We start from the raw sequence: 21,910 nt of genomic DNA, 5'->3' as shown, positions 1-21,910 counted from the left end.
CTGAGCACTATGCGACTTAACATCTGTGGTCATCAGTCGCCTAGAACTTAGAACTAATTAAACCTAACTAACCTAAGGACATCACACACATCCATGCCCAAGGCAGGATTCGAACCTGCGACCGCAGCAGTCACGCGGTTCCGGACTGAGCGCCTAGAACCGCGAGACCACCGCGGCCGGCTACTTCTAGGACACTGTACCTTATTCAAATGAGGTCGAAATTCAAATATTGTGGATATAGCATCGTCATTTAGTTGCCTTCTATTCACATGATTTGCAATATAGCAACACTCTTCAAAATGATCAGAAAACAGTGAATGATTTGCTGTGGGTCAAAAATCTCTCCGCAAGATGCAACTATCCATTTCTGATTGAGAGAATAATCAGAATGAGGGAACCTAAAGAAATAAGCATTTATATCGTATCAGCTGTGTAAAGTATAATTATTAGTTTTCAGGAAAGTGTTGCAGAAGTAGTATTACAAAGAAATTACCCGGAATGACTAACCTTTGTAATGTAACATTCTTTCACATTTTAGTTTTTCCTTCCATTCTTGTTATTGCAATTTAAAGCTGCACACGATCGATCAAGTTTACTCACTGTTGCCCTGCAAGTGTCTGCTCCCTTCCTGTTCAATATGCGAACACTACACTAGCGCCACTTAGCGGTCTAGATGTTTTTTGTAAGTTTATGATGGTGTCCTCCTGTGAACAACATAAATAACCTGTTATAATGTATTACTACCGCTTAAGCTTGAGTCTACTTCTGCAACAAGGTGAAAAATTACAAAAATAGCAACTGCACACTTTCATTCTGTCAGGCGAAAGTTCTTAAGCACAACCGAAATTTAATTAGCACCATATTTTTCCATTTAATAGGAGTCAGCCATTTTAGTACACAGTGCTTCCTATTTTGTTGAGTGCATATGGATAACAGAAGGAACAAAATGATGAAAATACACCTTTATACCCACGAATACAAAATCATATTCCACTTGAGCATAGAGTTCTGTGTCAGCTGCTCATCTGCCATTGCAACCAGGGTAGTACAACAGCTGGCCACATGATGCTGGTTTCTAGTCCAGGACATCAGCACCGCCAGGTGTTTCACTGGCATGAGACAGTCCATGAATACCTAAGAGGTTACAAATATTCTTTAGTCTGGTCAAAGATTACAGTCATAATTATATAACATGGCACCCATTCTCTGAACAACTACAACAACAACCTGTTACACAGCATTATATAGACTTTGGTGTTACAAAAATAAAAAAAAGAGGGCATTCATCTGAACTAAACTCCATGAAAGATGTCAAATTAAAGGACTATAATAGTATATGATAACTGCAGATGAAGTTACTATGTATGTAGGTGGACAGAGGCAACAAAGGTATGAGAAGTGGTGCAACATTCAATCTGTCCAACTTTACAGTTGTGTTAAGTGACTACCAAATCTTATTAAAGTACTATTAGGACCTTGTGAGTACGTTTAGCTGATAGGAAAAGCTCTACATAATGATCTCAGTGGTCACCTTCCTGAACATATCTGTCTATATTTCATGGGTATTAGTTTACACATTAGGCAGAGAAGGTAGCATACACAATTCATGTATTGTTTAATAGCATGTTCCATTAAAAAAAGCAGAAATAAATGTAATCCCAAGGCATATAAATCTTAGACCCTGCCATGTAACTTCTAATGAACAACCTAAAGTGGTACATCCTGAAATCTCAATATCAGATGACATACACTTGTCAGACTTCAGCTGACAGATGGCACAGAACCTAGACCTTGAGTAAAGGGTGGTGCAATCCCAAGTACACTATGATCTACACCTTAAATCATGTGTCTAGAATTTAATTGGTTAATACCTGTTTACATAGTACTTGGACCTCGAAGCTGCGTAATATCTCAATTTCAGGATGAGCAAATCATAGCATCATATATGTAAAACTAAGACCTCAGGTGAGGTGAGACTTAACCCTTAAGTAACAAATGACCTGTACCTTAAATATGTACTGCTAAAAGCAGTCAATAATTGCAGTAGCTTGGTAGTGAGGTAACATGAATTTCTATTTTTACTATAATTCTTTTGAGAGGACATAACTGTCAACAACACACATGAAACAACATTAATCATTATATGACAAAATTTGTGTAAAACTAGTTGTATTACATTAATCTGAGGTTCATACAACCAAAGATAAAAACTTGTACCTAAACTACCTCATACTGAGAGTCCAATTCTAAAGTTCAATGGTTCAAATGGCTCTGAGCACTATGGGACTCAACTTCTGTGGTCATTAGTCCCCTAGAACTTAGAACTACTTAAACCTAACTAACCTAAGGACATCACACACATCCATGCCCAAGGCAGGATTCGAACCTGCGACCATAGCAGTCGCACGGTTCCGGACTGCGCGCCTAGAACCGCGAGACCACTGTGGCCGTCAATTCTTAAGTACTATAGGGTAAGCCACACTGCTAGCTAAACAAGTGACTCATCAAGTCACCTAAGATCTCTTCATGGGTTACAAAAGTACAGTTACAACTCCATCATCAATGGTGTATAGATAATTCTTATGTGCAACAAGAGCAAATATATTATAAGGAAAGGAAACACTGAGGGTATCTCATTGACAAAAATCATATGACACTAATTTTTTGATAACTGATGAGTATTGTAAATTACACCTAAAATAAATACACCAGTCAATGTGAATATTATACTGAAACAATAACTCAATATCATTTCTAAAATTAACAGATGGGAACCATTTTAAAACTTACCTTCAAAAGAAGGTAATCAATAATTGGAACTGTTTTCTCATCTTAGTGACATTGTCACCAAAGGCAATTAAATGCCTAATGGATATATGTATCACATGCTATGTAATCTTACACCAGACATACATGAGTAGTAAATTTAAAAGAGCAGTTACTGGTAACTGTTACTGATATATACCTTTAGAAAGAAAACATTTGTAAATTTACACAATGAAAACCTTTATGGAGTAGGTGAAAAATTTGTATGCGTGTGAAATAAGATAGCATGATGTTATATCCCACACCTGGTAGCAACCAATAGAGCATATTTTTTATCTGTTTCTATAAAACCAATCACATATGGTGAGTTCTAGGAAAAAGTGAGGGACTAATAGATCTATTATTGCACTTTGTATCTCCAGAACAACCTAAATTTGAAATGGGAAAATGCAAACAATACTATGCAAGATCCACTGTATGTAAACTGGAGTGGTTAACAATCCATTGATAAACACAGTTGTGAGCAATGTAATAAATTCTATGCAGGTCAAAGAGAGTACAGGTTAAGACTAGGTTTCAAGAGCATATCCACAAGCTAGTAATTCAGTTTTAGGTATTCCTCTGAAGTCTTCTGAACACACCATAGGACACAGGAAAGGATATTTGTAATTGTTACACAAGTTAGGTGAAAGGTACTACATGGGTTCACTGTAGCAAATTGAGATTTTGAGTCATTTTAAAATACATCTGGAGGAAATCTTGACTGAACAAAAGGATTTGTGGAATAAAAATTGCTCTGAGAATTTAATTGGAATTTTATTAAATTAACTTCTCATGTTAACTTACCTAAAGACTGAGCTAGTTGCTGTAAATGCACTGGCTACTAATGGTCTCTCTGTCCCTTTATCTGATCTATACCTTCTTTAACCACATTAGTGTATTTTAACAAACAGATAATACAGACATAGCTACTGGTTGCAGTCACACATGCATCCTGATGCTATTGATATTCTTATACACTGAGGTGACAATAAGTCATGGGGTAACTCCTAAAATAGTGCCAGACCATCTTTTGCCTGGTATCGTGCAGCAACTGGATGTGGTATAGACTCGAGTTGTTTGAAGCCACTGAGCCATGCTGCCTCTATAGCTGTTCACAATTGCAAAAGTCTTGCTGGTGCAAGATTTTGTGCATCAACTGATCTCTCGATTATGTCCCATAAATGTTCGATGGGATACTTGTTGAATAGTCTGGGTGGCCATATCATTCACTCGAATTGTCCAGAATGTTCTTCAAACCAGCCACAAACAATAGCCTGGTGACATGGCACACTGCCATCCATAAAAATTCCATCATTGCTTGAGAGCATGAAGTCCATCATGAATGGCTACAAATGGTGTAAAAGTAGCCAAACAACCATTTACAGCCAATGATTGCCTCAGTTGGACCTGAGGACCCAGTCCATTCTACATAAACACAGTCCACAGCCTTATGAAGCCACCACCAGCTTGCACATTTCCTGGTTGACAACTTGGGTCTGTACCTTTGTGCGATCTTTGCCATGCTCAGATCCTACCATCATATTGTACCAACTGACTCTCTGACTGGATCACAGTTTTCCAGTCAACTAGGGTCCAACCAAAATGGTCACGAGCCCAGCCTAGGTGCTGCAGGCGATGTGCGGCAAGAAAAAGACACTCGTGTTGGTCATCTGCTGCTATAGCCTATTAACGCCATATTTCGCTACACTGTCCTAATGGATAAATTCATTGTGCATCCAACATTGATTTCTGTGGTTATTTCACGCAGTTATTGCTGACCTCATACCATGATAACTGCTCAATCACCAAGAAGTGCATGAATAGGAATGTATCTTGGTGGAACAAGAACCTGGAATCACAGGGGAAACAGATACGAAGACTGTTTAAGCTTGAAAGAAGGAAAAGACAATGGGCAGAATATCAGGAGGCTTTTGTCAAATACAATCTTGCAATGAAGCAAGCAAAGCAGGCGTCCAGGAAGCTATGCTGTGAGGAGGTAGAGGGTATGGCTGTTTAGGCCAGATTTCACAAAATCCTCACTAGGGCACCAATTAATCTAGGAGAAACTTTAAGGAAAGAGAATGGGGAGTACACAAGGACAGCACATGAAACATTGGAAGTACTCAAGACTAATTTTCTCAATTAACTCCGCCAGTCAACATAGACCAGGATGAGCTCCCTGTGAGATATCTGTTTTCATGAATTTGAAGGGAGAACTGGAAATCTGCCAGTGAATGTACTGACCATAGTAAAATGCAATGGGCAGTGTGAACATTCCAACAGTTCAAGTCACCTGGCTGCAAACAAGCAGGAGTGAACTTAAGGTTCCTATGCAGGTTATTTAGGGTTAACGTAGTAGCAGGAATCATTCCTAGCATCTGGAGGGCAATGAAGGTTATCTTCATTCCAATGCCAGGGAGAACTGATAGTACCAAGGCCAAGGATACGAGACCAATCAGTCTGTCCTTTCTTCTTGAAACATTAGAAAAACTGGTCAACGTGCATGTTAGGGAGAGGAGGTTAACTAGGGTCCCTCTACACACAAACCATCATGCATACCAACCAGAAAAATTTTGTGAAGCTGGACTCCAGCAACTTGTTGGGAAGGTGGATAAAGCGCTATACCTTTAGGGAATATCCGTCTGCATCTTCTTGGACATCGAAGGGGCTTTTAACAACAAGACCTTCGAATGCATGGTTAAGGCAGCTGAGATGCATGGCTTGGAGACCACCATTTGCAGGTGAATTAGAGACATGCTTAGTGGTAGACAGTTTGGAGCCCCCGTGATGCAAAAAAAAAAAAAAATGGTAATCAACACCACCAGAGGGTGTCCACAAGGAGGGGTCTTGTCCCCTCTACTGAGGAACCTCGTGCTGAATGAACTCATTGTAGAATTAAACTCTACACAGTAATTTTGCCAGGGATACGCAGACAATCTTGTCATAGTAATACTTGGCAAATTTTTCAAGTACAGTCACAGCTATGGCACAAGGAGCATTGAACATTATACAAAATTGATGCAGGGAACAGGATCTAAGGGTCAGTTTTAGTACCATTTACGAGTGAGCAGACCCAACACACACATTGGAATCTCACGCTTCTCGATGAAACACTACCAGTGAAGGGGATAGTGAAATATGTAGGTGTAACCCTGGATGAAAAACTATTGAGGACCCCTCATAAGAGGCACCAGTTCCAAGACGAAAGGTAGAGCTGATATGGAACTCTATGCTCGAGTGGAATATGATTTTGTATTCGTGGCTATAAAGGCGAATTGTTCGTAATTTTGATCCATCAGTTATCCATATGCACTCAACAAAATATGAAGCACCATGTACTAAAATGGTTGACTCCTATTAAATGGAAAAATATGGTGCTAATTACACATCTCAGTTGTGCTTAAGAACTTTCGCCTGACAGAATGACAGGGTGCAGTTGCTATTTTTGTAATGTGTGTTTCACCTCATTGCAGAAGTAGACTCAAGCTTAAGTAGTAGTCACCATATGTTGTAACATACGTGACCAAGTTAATTGTCATTGTGCATTGAATATTGAGAAATTTATTCAGTAATGAAGATTTTCTCGCAAAATTAATGTATCAGACGCTACCTTCTGTTCCTGGCACATTGACGGTTGCATTAAGTACATTCACACAGATATTTAAACACCCATAAATTAATGTTCTATGACTGTCTAAACCAAGTAAAAACCTTTAAATTTCATACACACTTTTCTGTTAACACTTGGTGCATGCCACAGAACTCTCGTATTTTCTGTATGTATCACTGGTAAGGGTAGTTCATTAACACCTTCATCCCGATGAAGCTAGAACGACTAAGATTTATGCAGTCTAAAATGAAATCTATATTACAACCATTATAGGGTCATGTCTGTGCCCTTCTGCCTTTGTGATACTCATCCAAATTTTGTTTTCTTTTGGAATAAGGCATTTATTTATCGTACAATGGTGATAGAATAAATATTGTAAAACACTGAGAAGGTAGGCTGCATAATTCAGTCAAGTATTCTTATAGTAATTCTCATTTTTCTTTCCTCACAGAAATTCTGTCAGTGTATGGTCTAGTTTCCACAGAGTTAAATACAAAGAAGAAAATTTATCAGAAGAAAGTATAGCACATAATCAAATCTTTTCCATTTACAAATAACTACTGCAACCCACATTATTTTGAATTTGCTTATTGTATTCACCTCTTTAATTGCATGAATTACATGAAAAGAAGTAAATTGTAGCAACAACAGAAAATAAGGAAAGCAAGTAAAATTAGATTAAGCAAGCGGTATGGGACTAGGCAACTGTATCACACGTCTTAGCAGCTACTTTCAGATAGCTAGAACATGGGCAGGCAAGTGTTCTCTTAAGCTGAGATGGTATGGTCACATGATGTTAATTTCCGGTCCAAAACGTCAGCGGAACCAGGCCTTTTACTGGTTTAAGACACTCCCTTGGTATTCATACTTTGTATGCATTTCAAGTTGATCTCTTTGACAATCACATAGTATTTGTATCTTCGACAGCTGTAATATATCAGTGGAATTATCACCAACTGTTCACTACTGTAACTGTGCCAAGGCACAGCACTTTTATGTGGACTACGTTAAGGGAGTATTATGACAGTTATACACTGATCAGCTCAAACTTACAACTACTGCCCACTACGACATTGGATGCCACCTTGTGGCATTGCATTGGAGGCACATGACGTGATAACAAAACTATGTAAGGGAGGATCATCCTACAAAAGACATGAGCCGCAAATGGGGAAATTCATTGAGTGCATCACTTAGACAAAAGTCACACAGATCCTGTGAACGAGTATCTCGGAAATGGCGAAGCTGGTCGAATGTTCATGTCCTACTGACATGAGCACCTACAGAAAGAGGTAGGATAGTGAAACTGTCACTAGGTGCTACATACTTGGACTTCACAGAACGTGGGGCTGAGACGCTCATCTGCCCTGTGAAGTGAGACAGATTGACCTGTGGCATGTCCGCCAAAAGAGCACAATGCTGGTGCACACACAAGTGTTTTGGAGCACACCGTCCATCATACATTGTTGAACATTGACCTGTACAGCAGAATGCACCTACTTGTTCACATGTTGACTCACGAAATTTTAAATTAAGATTGCAGTGGGCCTGAGGCCGTCTTAATTCGACCATCGGTCAATGTAAACGTCTTGGCTCTTCTGGTGAATCACATTCTTCCTACACTAGGTCGATGGTTGTCTCCATAAACGCCGTCATCGAGGTGAACAGCGACTCGAAACGGGCAGAACGCCTGTGACGCAGGCTGGAGCAGCATTATGCTATAGGAGATTTCTCCTACGTTGCATGGGACCTGTGGTAGTAGTGGAAGACACACTGACACCTGTGATCCACCTGCGTCCGTTCATGCTAGGTGTCTTCCCTGATGGTGATATCTTTCAGCAGTATAATTGTCTGTGTCTCAGAGCCAGAACCGTACTACAGTGGTTTGAGGAGCATTAGTGAACTCACAATGTCTCAGTGACCATATTTGCCTAACGTAAATCCTATGATAGCCATCTGGGTCGCTATCAGGCGTCATCACAGTGTAGTCATAATGTTTTGCTCATCAGTGTGTATGTTTACTTTTGGGTGGTTGTTGTATGACGAAAATGTATGTTTGATTCACTGATGTAGATCGTAAGTCCTATGGTTTTAAAAATGACGTCTTTTAACTCTTTTTCTATTAGGCTTGCGCACATTCTATATTCTTTTTGGTACCTTACGGTTTTCTCCCAAGAAAAGATTGTAATAATCCTAACTGGTAGAGAACAAACATACAGTTGTACAGTTGATGGCACGAATATGCTTTTCTCAAAGCATATTAAAACATCTCACATGTATTATTGAGGAATCGTCAGAAAACGAAAGCTGTCTACCAACTAATATTTTGTCTTCTACTCATGTAAAATTGGTGAAGTAAGAGACTCAGAATGCACCAAAAACAGGTAGTCGCTGAAGAACTGTAATACTGTTGCTTGTAAGAAGAACTGCCAATATGTTTCACTTATCCACATATAGAAACGATAATCATTACATTAATATTAGGAATTTCGGAGATATTAGGTTAACTGTACTGCTGCATTTGTAATAGTAAAACAACAGTTCATAAAATTGTTATTATCAGTGCACGGTGTGAACTATAAATGCAAAAAACTGGAGCTGTCGGTACCACTTCACTTCATATAGCACATAATGAAAGAAACTGCTTCCTTCTCTGTGAGGAGATGATTTCAGACCTAACCACCAGAGATAGGTGTATGCATGGTATATATTATTTAAGAGCTATGCCATCAGTTACACAAAAAACCAGTAAGTTATAGTATTGAAATTAATGAACAACAACCGATAAAAATGTTAATGGTCAAAACAAGCATTATGGATGTTCATGTTCGTATGGTAAGTTGCTGATAAGTGGATTAATATTTCAAAACATCAACATCTATTTGCTAGCGAAAATATATACATACAAACACATCAAATCATATTCATAAGGTAATATACAAAGCCTGTTTACCTTATCCATTGTGGTTTTTTCCCTATGTAACAGATGTCACAAGAAACTATTTTCTCGTTCAATAGAGCCGATTTTTCACAAAAAAAGGTTATATGATGGAAATTGCTTTAGCAATTTATCCTGTTATTTATATTCAGTCTAGGCACCAGCTCTGTTCAGTTATTGCACAGCCTATATCATTTTTCACTTTCAGATAACTGGCCAGTATTGCACAAGAACACTCAGCGGTAAAATTGTCAAGTCGTCATAGAATATTTGCAATTTGTCACAAAAACAAAGCAAAAGAATGAAATAGAGACTAGGAAGACGCAAAATCACAAAAAACACTTAAAAATGAATGAAAGGGCATTGAAAATAGGGTAACTTCCGATGTTTCCATACACCTTTACGCCGCAGCAACGCCAAAGTCAAAAGTTTCTTCCCGAGGCACGTTGACAATGTCCCGCTCCGTGCCGCTGGTGGCTTGTGTGAATGCTGCCATTGGACACGCGTTGTGGAATGTTTAACGTTCCATTGCGCTTAGCACCTTAAAGTGTCGCTCGAGCTACCTCGATTTGGCTCTGACGTTGTCCACCGTTTTATTCGGATCCGTTACGTGCGGTTTGAATCGACTTTAAACCAATGATTATCTTCCTTAATCGATATTCCAACAGTCGACCCTATCAGTCATGGATATCGATAAGTGTATTGTGATCTGTGGTGAGCGATGGTTACCAGGTGGGGGAAATAATGTGAAAAGGAGTGAGCGTAGTTTAGTTTGTGACAAGTGCCTTACATGCATCGTTGCCTCGTGTGGCTGTCAGAGTTAGCCAGGACGTGCTGAATCCATTGCATTTAAAGGCGAGTTCATTGTAATTTTTACTTAATGTTTGATCCACTGTTCATAACCTAATGAGACGATGCCACAGAGTTTTATGTTGCCGACAACAGTACCTCATCGTTTAGTTCTTAATTACAGAAATGCATTTAGTGTAAATATGGAAGTTTTGTGAATCGTTATTCACTGACAATTCATAAAAACCAAACGGACGGTACACGTATCTTTCAGTGATGTTACTACTTTCCGCGCGTGTCTTTTTGTGATAAGACTAGGTAAACGGGATGCCTAGGTGCGTAATTTTATTGTTGTCGTCGTGTAGCTAAGGTATTGTTGATATTTCCAATGTATGGTTGTCATGTATTGAAACCTAGATTTACTACTACAGTTTTTGATCCAGATTTAGTCGTAATTGGGAGTAGAACTTTGGTGATATATTACTAGTTCACACAGGTTTATGTAAAAAGACGTACAGTTAGCATATGTTTTGCTTGAGTGGGTAGAAGAAAATATCGACAGTTTGTACAGTAAACTATGAGCATATGTTCACAAATTTTCGTTCTCCTCTGTTATAAATAAGTGCTACATTGTGTTAACTGGACTTCGCCAATACCACCGTCAGTAGCATTACTCATTTCAGTTGCTTCTGTGGTGCATGTGAAGAAAACTTTGCGTTGTTATAATACAAGTATTCTTAGAGGAATTTTATTCTCATTGCATGTGAATAGTATATTTTTGCTTTATTTAGATTCTAGGCACTGAGGAATGTGACATTCTATAATTGTCTTTATAGGAGGAACTTCTTATTCTCTTACTATATTACTGTGTGGACCATCAGCTTCTTGCCCCTCTCGAAAGTTACAGTCTTCACTGTACAAGTACATTCCTTATTGTCGAAGGCTGGGAAAACCAGTTGATTCGTATGTGTTTCGTAAAAAGTGAGTTGTTGATGTATGAAGTGGCACATGGCACAACATTTTAATAATTTCACAAAATGTGATATGCAATTAGACAGTCACAGCTGTGCCCTTCACAATTTAACAGTTGTATCAGATTATACTCTCCATTAACTCTCCCTCTTAATTCTTCCTCCCCCCCCCCCCAATCCTGCATATTTCCATAGTTTATGAACAATACCAGTATATAGGGTGCCCTAGGAGGAATGACCAATATTCAGAGATATGACAGGAACAATCATAGGATGCAAAAAAAAGTCTTCTAAACATGGGCTGTAAAAGATATCCCTTAAGAAATATGAGCACTGTCCTTTGATACTGTGAACGAAGCTGTCTGCTTTCCATATTTTTAAAGGTGGTAGTATGGACCAACACGCGAACGAAAGTCCAGTAAACATGGGCCGTAAAGTACATATCTTAATAGCTATGAGCACTTTTGTCATCTTCGCCACTGTGAAACATCTGTTCTGTTGAAGTTTTACCTCTAAGGTGTGTATTTTGGGGCCAAAGTATACTTGACAATTTTTTCTTTTTTTTTGCGCATGCTACCTACTCTCAAAATATGGATAGAAAGAGCTTGCATTAGAAGAGATCTATTTCACAGTATCGAAGAAGTGCTCACAGCTCTTAAGGTATGCTGTTTAGAGCCCATATTTACTAGACACTTTTGCATCAGGAGTGATCGATCGTTCCTATCATATCCTTTAATACTGACCATTCCTCCTGGGGCACCCAGTACGTACACAAAACGCATCAAAATATTTGTCGAAGATTTGTCTTGTGTAATAGTTTTTCTGAGTTTACCTTGTACTTTTAATGAATTATAACTAAAACTGCGTTGCATATTAGGGGAGCGAAAATTTCAGGCTACGTGACAGATCAGACAGTTGACCAAAAAGTCGATGAGCGATAGGATGACACTAATCAAATACAGGGGGGGGGGGGGGGGGGGGGGGGAGCGCGCCGACATGTCACAGTCTGTAGCGGTCAACAGTGCTTATCAGCCTTCCTCCAATCTGTCTGTGAATGCTCACAAAATTAGTAGCAGCTTGAGGATGTGTGCATACATCTACTGGGCATTTCATAATTATTTTTAAGGCCTGAAGTGAGGAGCGAGCAGGTATGATCTTAAGTAGGAATTTATCAAAAAGTAATCTTCCTTTTCATCTGGAAAAGATATGCAAAATAGCAGATTTTCAACCACTGTGTCGGCTGTAAAATTCAACGCGAAACTTTGGGTTTTTTCTGAAAGCAGTCCGATGAGCAACGCACAATATACAGTTATCACATATACATATGCTTAAATTGAAGTGTACCAGGTGATCAAAAAGTCAGTATAAATTTGAAAACTGAATAAATCACGGAATAATGTAGCTAGAGAGGTACAAATTGACACACACCCTTGGAATGACACAGGGTTTTATTAGAACCAAAAAAATTCAAAACTTCAAAAAATGTCCGACAGATCATCTGATCAGAATACCAATAATTAGCATAACAAAGCAAAGATGATGTTCTTTACAGGAAATGCTCAATATGTCCACCATCATTCCTCAACAATAGCTGTAGTCTAGGAATAATGTTGTGAACAGCACTGTAACGCAGGTCCGGAGTTATGGTAAGGCATTGGCATCGGATGTTGTCTTTCAGCATCCCTAGAGATGTCGATCGATCACGATACACTTGTGACTTCAAGTAATCCCAAAGTCAATCATCGCACGGACTGAGGTCTGAGGACCTGGGAGGCCAAGCATGACGAAAGTGGCGGCTGAGCGCACGATAATCACCAAACGACGCACGCAAGAAATCTGTCACGCGTCTATCAATATGGGGTGGAGCGCCATCCTGCATAAACATCGTACGCTCCAGCAGGTGTTTATCAGCCAGGCTGGAGATGATGCGATTCTGTAACATATCGGCGTACCTCTCACCCGTCACAGTTGCAGTTACCAGCTGTCCAGTGCCATCTGTCGGACATTTGTGAACTTTGTTTTTTTTTTGTTCTAATAAAACCCCATGTCATTCCAAGCATGTGTGTCAATTTTTACCTATCTATCTACATTATTCCGTGGTTTAAGTTTTCAAATTTATACTGACTTTTTGATCACCCAGTATATGTAATTTTACATTAAGACAAAAAAAAAAGACTAACACGAAGGAATTACCCTAATGGGATGGAAATCTGTAGGAGTGATGTACATGTACAGACAAATTAATGCAATTTCAGATAAATGGTGTGATTTATTCAAGAGAAAGAGCTTCATAAGCTGAGCGGGTCAATAAAGTTTTGGTCCACCTGTGATTCTTATGCGAGCAGTTATTCGACTTAGCACTGATTGGTAAAATCGTTGGATGTCCTCCTGAGGGATATCGAGCCAAATTCTGTCCAACTGACGCGGTAGATTGTGCAAATTCCGAGCTGGTTGGAGTGCCCTGCCCATAATGCTCCAACCATTCTCAGTTGGGGAGAGATCAGGTGATCTTACTGGCTAAGGTAGGGTTCGACAAGCGCAAAGTCGAGCAGCAGAAACTCTCACCGTGTGCGGTCGGTCATTATGTTTCTGCAATGTAAGCCCAGGGTGGCTTGCCATGAAGAGCAACAGAACGGGGGATAGAATATCATTGACGTACCGCTGCGCTGTAAGGATACCGTGGATGGCAACAAAAGGGATCGTGCTATGAAACTGCCCGGAGCGTCACCAGACACGTCTTCGTCAGTCATCAGGGCTCATCACTGAAGACAATTCTACTCCAGGTCGAAGACATGGCTGGAGACGCCCTGGAAAGCGGTAGGATACCAATCTGACTGTCGCCCACTATACCACCAGGAGTGAAGGTCTGGGGTGCCAATTCTTTTCATAGCAGGGCCCTTTTGGTTATCATCAGTGACACATTTGCAGCACAGTGGTGCGTAGACTATCTTCTATGCCCCGTCTTGTTGTCCTTCATGGCAAGCCATCCTGAGCCTACATTTCAGCAAGATAATGCTCGCCCGCACACAGTGAGTGTTTCTGCTGCTTGTCTGGGTGCTTGTCAAACACTAGCTTGGCCAGCAAGGTCGCTTTATATCTACATAGCTGAGAACGTTTGCAGCATTATCCCATCTTGGGATTTTGACCATCTAACGCGCCAGTTGGACAGAATTTGCACTTTATCCAACAACTAGTAGTCATGTTAAGCCGAATAAATGCTTGCATAAGGGCTAGAGGTGGGCTAACTTGATATGGACTTGCTCAATTTGCGAAGCGTGTACACTTGAATAGGTCATTCAATTTTTCTGAAAAATTTACATCTGTTTGTCTGTAGAAGTACATCACATTTACATATTTCCATCCCATTCGAATTATTCCTTCGTGGTTCGTTTTTTCGTCTTCGAATGTATATTGTACTTTACGAGTCTCTTTTCTTCAGCAGTGCCCAAGCTTTAATGTATGCATGGGGCACGCCAGCTGGACGGAGGAAGAGGATCATACGATACTAAATAGCGATCTGTCCATGAATTGGATACTGGTGTTCCTGAATCCAGTCACTGTGACAAGGCACCGCATTTACTAAGCCATATGGTGCCTCTGTGTGAGGTGCATGCAACTGCAGACAGAGCAACTTATCGAAGCCGATTGTACAGTCTCACTGTGTGTGTGTGTGTGTGTGTGTGTGTGTGTGTGTCAGAGGGGATGCCGCTGGTTTGTAACGAAGGTAGACGCGTTGGTTGAGTACTTACGGCAAGGTAACCATCCTGGCACTGGGTGCTAATACTGCCAATCTTGCCTGTACCGCCGACGAATGTTTCCTTACTCCTGGAATCTTCGCCACGGCCGTGAACTAGCCACGACTAACATTTTACTATTGACTTACTTCCTGCTGACTTTGGTCAGCCTCTAATCTGCCATTCATCTAGCCGTACGTAAGTAGTTATCCTAAAGTGTCCACGATATCCTAAAATTTCAATCCACAACGTGTTGCGATCGTACTTAGTAGTCTGTTACTAGCGTGCAATGTATGTCAAATTTTTTTTCCGCGTTGTCGGCCATAGTTCACCCCGCATAGCGTTGCCATGTCGAAATATTTCTTCATGGATATCTACAGTCCCGTAAATTGTAGACATCCTTCCCAAGCCCCAATACAGCCTACGCTTGACACGGAAATTAGCGTCCCATCTCGCGTCTAAAATTTGAGAGATGCATGGTCTCTTCTATAATCCTTTATTACACAAGCTAGAGCATCTGGTATGCTAGCTGGGTGGTTAGGCTAGTTACAGGTTCCGTAGATCGTTTGAACGAATTTTTGTCGAAGTGTTGTGAAATGATTCAGTTTACAGGATTTGTAAAAGTCTATGGATTCACTGCAACTGGTTCGGACAGTCAGTCTTGTGAAGTATTTGTGGACAAGTTTTCGGAAAACTGCCTTAAACAACTAAAACAACCCACACATAATGGAAATATTTTAGATCTTGTAGCTACAAACAGGCCTGGCCTTACTGACATAGTCCGTATAGAAACAGGGATTAATCATCATGATATCAGAGACGATGGTTACTAAAGTTAAATAAATCTGTCAAGAAGGCCAGGAGTGTTTATGCTAGAAGCAGCAGATAAGCAATTGTTGGCATCCGACTAAGACAATGAGTGGAATTCATTTAGCTCCATTATGACGAACGTTGAGGGATTATGGGCAAAGTTCAAAATGGTTATAAATCGCCCTCTGGAGACGTATGTGTAAAGTAATTGGATTAAGGATAGAAAGGACCCTCAGTGGTTTAATTAATCAAATTCGGAAAATGCTGACGAAACAGACGGTTCACAAAAAGAGCGCACAAATGTTGTCAGGCAAAAGTTAGAACAGGAGTATAGGATGAAGGTATTAGAGAGAATTGACTTTATGATAGGAAATTTAACTCAAGACGTCTTAAGAAAAAGATTTACAACGCCTCTCTGCAGCTGGAAAGTCATCGAAGACCTGGTAAAGGAAAGAAGGCACAAAAAACAAAACCAGAAGGGAAGCCTTGGAGGGGAAGAGTACTCCTGAGCACAAATCTGGGGCCTTCTGAAGAGACGTCATAAGAAAAAAAACGTTAGGTTGGACTTCAAATTGCATTTCCTGAAAATTGTGTACATTTCTGTCAGTACCTGTAAAGGCAAGAATTTTGAATTTTTAAACACTTATTTCTATAAATCCAGTAAATGTTGTATTTACCCTGTGTATCAACGTGGAATGTTAGGGATTATGAAATGAAATGATTGTTGGTTGAGATCGTACAAAAAGTACACGTCAGGCTTAGGTTCATTTATTGGATGATGAGAAACTGTAACGCGTCTTCGAAAGAGTGTGAATATGTAGTACGACCTATACAAGAATATTGCTGGAGTGCTTACGATCGATAGGAGCTAACACTGCTCGATGAGACTATACAAAGAAGGGCAGCCTGTACGGTGAACTTGTGCATTCTCAAAACAATGTTTTATTATCAGATTCTTATTATTATTATTTCGTGAAAACCAATTTAGTAACGTAATGAATCTGGTATCGAGATGTAATCTGAAAATATTATGAAGCAGTCTCCTTACCATTTCTTCAGGCCTCGTGAAGTTTATGAATTTAAACTCATAAGCACTCGCATAGCCATACAGTGTTTGTCTTCCGACATTTCCTCTGTAAACTGGAGGAAATCATAATATATGGTACAAGAAGTGTCCCACATAAAACACTTTATTGATTTTTAGAGTATAGATGTAGACACATCTGAAGTTCACATAAGTATAGGAAAACAAACGAAAAATGTGAGAAGCTTTTAGCGACTGCTGCTGTTGTGGTCTTCAGTCCTCGAAAAAATTCTCCGTGTGGCGCGCTGCTACGTTGGCAGTCATGCTGTATTAGCCACCGTTTCCAGTGACCATCGACACACTGCTGTAGACGCTTCAAAATGAGAGATTGAAACAAACAGCCGGCGCTATATGCCGAATACACACATTAGGCAACAATCGCGGCAGTGTTCCATTTGTCTGGTCATCAAGGAAAAGACCATTAAATCCTGCGAAATATACTACTTTCCAGTACAACGTCGAACTCGCTACTCTCAGAATCCGCTTTTATTCTTTTTAACTGGTCAGAACTGAATCATAAGTATGTATGTATGTACACTACTGGCCGTTAAAATTGCTACACGACGAAGATGACGTCCTACAGACGCGAAATTTAACAGACAGGAAGAAGATGCTGTGATATGCAAATGATTAGTTTTCATAGCATTCACACAAGGTTGGCGCCGGTGGCGACACCTACAACATGCTGACATGAGGAAAGTTTCCAACCCATTTCTCATACATAAACAGCAGTTGACCGATGTTGCCTGGTGAAACGTTGTTGTGATGCCTCGTGTAAGGATCAGAAAAGCGTACCATCACGTTTCCGACTTTGATAAAGGTCGGATTGTACCCTAGTGCGATTGCGGTTTATTGTATCGCGACATTGCTGCTCGCGTTGGTCGAGATCCAATGACTGTTAAGCAGAATATGGAATCGGTGGGTTCAGGCGGGTAATACAGAACGCCGTGCTGGATCCCAACGGCCTCATCACTAGAAGTCGAGATGACAGGCATCTTATCCGCATGGCTGTAACGGAACTTGCAGCCACGTCTCGATCCCTGAGTCAACAGATGGGGACGTTTGCAAGACAACAACCATCTGCACGAACATTTCGACGACATTTGCAGCAGCATGTACTATGAGCACGGAGAACATGGCCGCGGTTATCCTTGACGCTGCATCACAGACAGGAACGCCTGCGATGGTTTTCTCAACGACGAACTTGGGTGCACGAATGGCAAAACGCCATTTTTTTCGGATGAATCCAGGTTCTGCTTACAGCATCATGATGGTCGCATCCGTGTTTGGCGACATCGCGGTGAACGCACATTGGAAGCGTGTATTTGTCATCGCCATACTGGCGTATCACCTGGCGTGATGGCATGGGGGTGCCATTGGTTACACGTCTCGGTTACCTCTTGTTCGCATTGACGGCACTTTAAACAGTGGACGTTACATTTCAGATGTGTTACGTCCCGTGGCTCTACCCTTCACTCGATCCCTGCGAAACCCCACATTTCAGCAGGATGATGCATGTCCGCATATTGCAGGTCCTGTACTGGCCTTTCTGGATACAGAAAATGTTCCGACTGCTGCCCTGGCCAGGACATTCTCCAGATCTCTCTCAAATTGAAAACGTCTGGTCAATTTTGGCCGACCAACTGGCTCGTCACAATATGCCAGTCACTACTCTTGAACTGTGGTATCATGTTGAAGCTGCATGGGCAGCTGTACCTGTACACGCCATCCAAGCTCTGTTTGACCCAATGCCCAAGCGTATCAGGGCCGTTATTACGGCCAGAGGTGGTTGTTCTGGGTACTGATTTCTATGGACCCAAATTGCGTGAAAACGAAATCACATGTCAGTTCTAGTATAATATATTTGTCCAAAGAATACCCGTTTATCATCTGCGTTTCTTCTTGGTGTAGCAAGTTTAATGGCCAGTAGTGTATATAAGCATACCGAAGAGACGAATGAAAATTTGTACAAAGGCCGGGACCTGGAAACAGTTTCGTTTGATTAAAGCACATATGCCCGGGTTTCAGGTAGGATCCCCCATTCCGTTCGTTGCACAGGTGTTATTGCAATACAACTGGAGAGACTAAAATGCTGTTCGAGTTTAGGGGAAATAAGTGAGAGGAGGCGTAAATGGTAAATTGGATTGAGGGGGGTAGTCGGTGCAGTTGTGAAAAGCCACTGTGCCACGGCAGCGTAATGGTTAGCGCATCTGAATAGTGAGCAGGAAACCCAGGTTCGAATCCTAGCATTGGTAAAAACTTCCATTCGTCTCTTCAATCTTTCATAAATATGCATCACAGACGTTTGATCCTTGAAAGGTCTCTGGAACCATATAGTTTCATTTGACACTCTTATCACACTTCAGCGTTTAATCTAATAACCGTGCCCACCCAATACAGATATAGACAAGGCGTCTTCATGTCACCGATAGGGCTGTTAAGAGACTGACATGCTCATAGTTAGGTGGAACTGCTGACAAAACTGATAGCTCTTTGATATTTATTAACAGGATGAACCCGAACGCCTCCGACAAAACTTTAAAGGTTGGCGTGGAAATTTTCTGATTCTTTCTGTATAAGGAATCTTACTCTCGCTGATCTTTGGATCTGTATTGCATTGACAATAGTGCACGGAATTAGAAATATCTACGTTATTCTTTGTCTATTATGTTCTTGTCTTGTTTGGAAACAGACTTCTTCCTTTCATTCACGGTACTTCCGGTCAACAATAATCCTCGCTTTACTCTTCGCCATAAAGTTTGCATTGACTGCTGCTCGATTCACGGTTTGTTTTTCCGGCAGCGTTAGTTGTACGCTAACAGTGATGCACAGCATTATGAATAGGTTTCCTAATGAAATGTTGGCCGGTGTGCCTCTTTTGTGTGTTCATTAAACGCAGTGGAGGAGCAGCACAACGACGCTACTGTGACCTCTTCTCACAGCGATGGTAACTGCATCACAGTAATTTTGCTCCTCTACATACGAGCAGTAAAAGCGTTACGACCGCCACCTCGATACCGTGCTGACCATCTGCAGAACGAAATACAGCAGCGATCCTGCGTGGCATTTATTCACCAAGTGCTTTGTAGGTTTCCGCAGGTAGGTGCCACAAGGTATGTACTCACAATTGCAGTAAACTACGAGTCGGTAGTTTGTGGATGCAGAGCCGGCTCACAATGTCGCCCTAGATGTGTACCGAGGGGGTCATATCAGGCGAATTTGATGGCCAAGCCGTCACCGCGAGTTCAGTATCATGCTCCTCAAGCCAATTTCGCACGAGTTTGGCCTTGTGACACGGGCAGTTGTCCTCCTGGAAGATGCCACTACCCGTTCAAGACCTCGTGCGTGTAGGGGTGAAGGTGGTCCACAACAATGTTCACTCCGCTGCAGAGTGAGAATCTCATTCTGGAATGTTCACGTAGTCCACAGCTGTCATGGTGCCTTCGATTACTACCCACAGAAGCCCAGATGACTGCCCCCATAGCATAATACTGCCCCAGTTCCGTGACGCGGTGCACGTTTCGAGCAGCCGTTTGCCTGGGTGACGGCCAGCTGTACTGTGTAAAAAGAAACGTAATACAACCGACGAGATGATCGACAGTCCAATCTCTTATCCCGTTCCCAGTGCAACACTAACTGGCGATGCCATTCTGTCATCATAGGCACACATAAGGGCCGCCTGGTGCAGAGCCCCATGTTCAACATTATGCACTGAATGGTGTGATTCGAACACTTGATCCTGCACCAGCATTATAGACGTCGTCAGATAGCCACCTACCTGCCTCATAGATCAGTTAAGTCTTCGACCTTCACGTTCTGTGATACGTCGTAGACGTCCAACAAATTGTCCCGTACTCGTTTCTACATCTTCACACATACTCCGCAAGCCACCGTATGGTGCATGGCGGAGAGTATCCTGTACCACCACTAGTAACTTCCGTTCCTGTTGCACTCGGAAATAGAGCGAGGGAAAACGACTGTATGTGCCTCTGTACGAGCTTTAATCTCTAATCTTATCTTCGTAGTCCTTACGCAAAATATACACTATCAAAAGCATCCGGACAAGTGACAAAATGACTTACAAGTTCATGGCGCCCTCCATCGGTAATGCTGGAACTGAATATGGTGTTGACCTACCCTTGGCCTTGATCACAGATTCCAGTCTCAAATGGCTCTGAGCACTACGAGACTTCTAAGGTCATCAGTCCCCTAGAACTTAGAACTACTTAAAACTAATTAACCTAACGACATCACACACAACCATGCCCAAGGCAGGATTCGAACCTGCGACCGTAGCGGTCACGTGGTGCCAGACTGAAGCGCCTAGAACCGCACGGCCACACCGGCCGGCCGGCTTCCAGTCTCACAGGCATACTTTCAGTCAGGTGCTGGAAGGTGTCTTGGGAATGGCAGCTCATTCTTCACGGCGTGCTGCACTGAGGAGAGGTATCAATGTCGGTCGGTGAGGCCTGGCACTAATTCGGCGTTCCAAAACATCCGAAAATTGTTCTATAGTATTCAGGTCAGGACTGTGCAGGCCAGTCCATTACAGGAATGTTACTGTCGTGTAACCACTCCACCACAAGCTATGCATTATGGACATGTGCTGAATCGTGTTGAAAGATGCAATCACCATCCCTGAATTGCTCTTCAACAGTGGGAAGCAAGAAGGTGCTTAAAACATCAACGTAGGCCTGTGCTGTGATAGTGCTACGCAAAACAAGGGCTGCAAGCTACCTCCATGAAAAACACGACCATACCATAACACCACCGCCTCAGAATTTTACTATTTACACTACACACGGTGGCTGATGACGTTCACCGGGCATTCCCCATACCCACACCCTGCCATCGGATCGCCAAATTGTGCACCGTGATTCGTCACTCCACGTTGTTTTTTCACTGTTAAATCGTCTATGTTTACGCTCCTTACATCAAGCGAGGCGTCGTTTGGCATTTACCGGTGTGATGTGTGGCTTATGAGCAGCCGCTCGACCATGAAATCCAAGTTCTCACTTCCCGCCTAACTGTCTAAGTACTTGCAGTGGATCCTGATGCTGTTTGGAATTCCTGTGTGATGGTCTGGGTAGATGTCTGCCTATTACGCATTACGACCCTCTTCAACTGTCGGCGGTCTGTCAGTCTGCGGAAGAGGTCGGCCTGTAC

General features: G+C 41.6%; 1 protein-coding gene and 1 long non-coding RNA gene across 8 annotated transcripts in view; one reads left to right on the top strand and one right to left on the bottom strand.

Moving 5' to 3' along the window:
- LOC126297411 (uncharacterized) overlaps positions 1–21,910 on the bottom strand; it is a 51,301-nt gene that overhangs the window by 17,007 nt on the left and 12,384 nt on the right. For 3 of the 4 annotated variants that reach the window (XR_007552520.1, XR_007552519.1, XR_007552517.1), the window contains 2 exons: positions 508–704; positions 201–398 (listed from right to left, as the gene is read on the bottom strand). This is a non-coding gene — a long non-coding RNA (uncharacterized LOC126297411). Of the gene's footprint in view, positions 1–200; positions 399–507; positions 705–961; positions 1,135–21,910 lie in introns of all 4 variants that reach the window. The other variant, XR_007552518.1, reaches the window with a different exon arrangement.
- The window catches only part of LOC126297410 (high affinity copper uptake protein 1-like), a 142,472-nt gene continuing 130,613 nt past the window's right edge, over positions 10,052–21,910 (top strand). For 2 of the 4 annotated variants that reach the window (XM_049988172.1, XM_049988170.1), the window contains exon 1: positions 10,052–10,211. The gene's annotated coding sequence lies outside the window, so the exon portion shown is untranslated. The remainder of the gene's footprint in view (positions 10,212–21,910) is intronic. The other 2 variants (XM_049988174.1, XM_049988173.1) reach the window with 2 other exon arrangements.

The sequence above is a fragment of the Schistocerca gregaria genome, chromosome X (genome assembly GCF_023897955.1).
Source record: "Schistocerca gregaria isolate iqSchGreg1 chromosome X, iqSchGreg1.2, whole genome shotgun sequence".
Lineage (NCBI taxonomy): Eukaryota > Metazoa > Arthropoda > Insecta > Orthoptera > Acrididae > Schistocerca > Schistocerca gregaria.
Note: the sequence above shows the minus strand (reverse complement) of the source record. Positions and strands in the feature narration are given on the sequence as shown.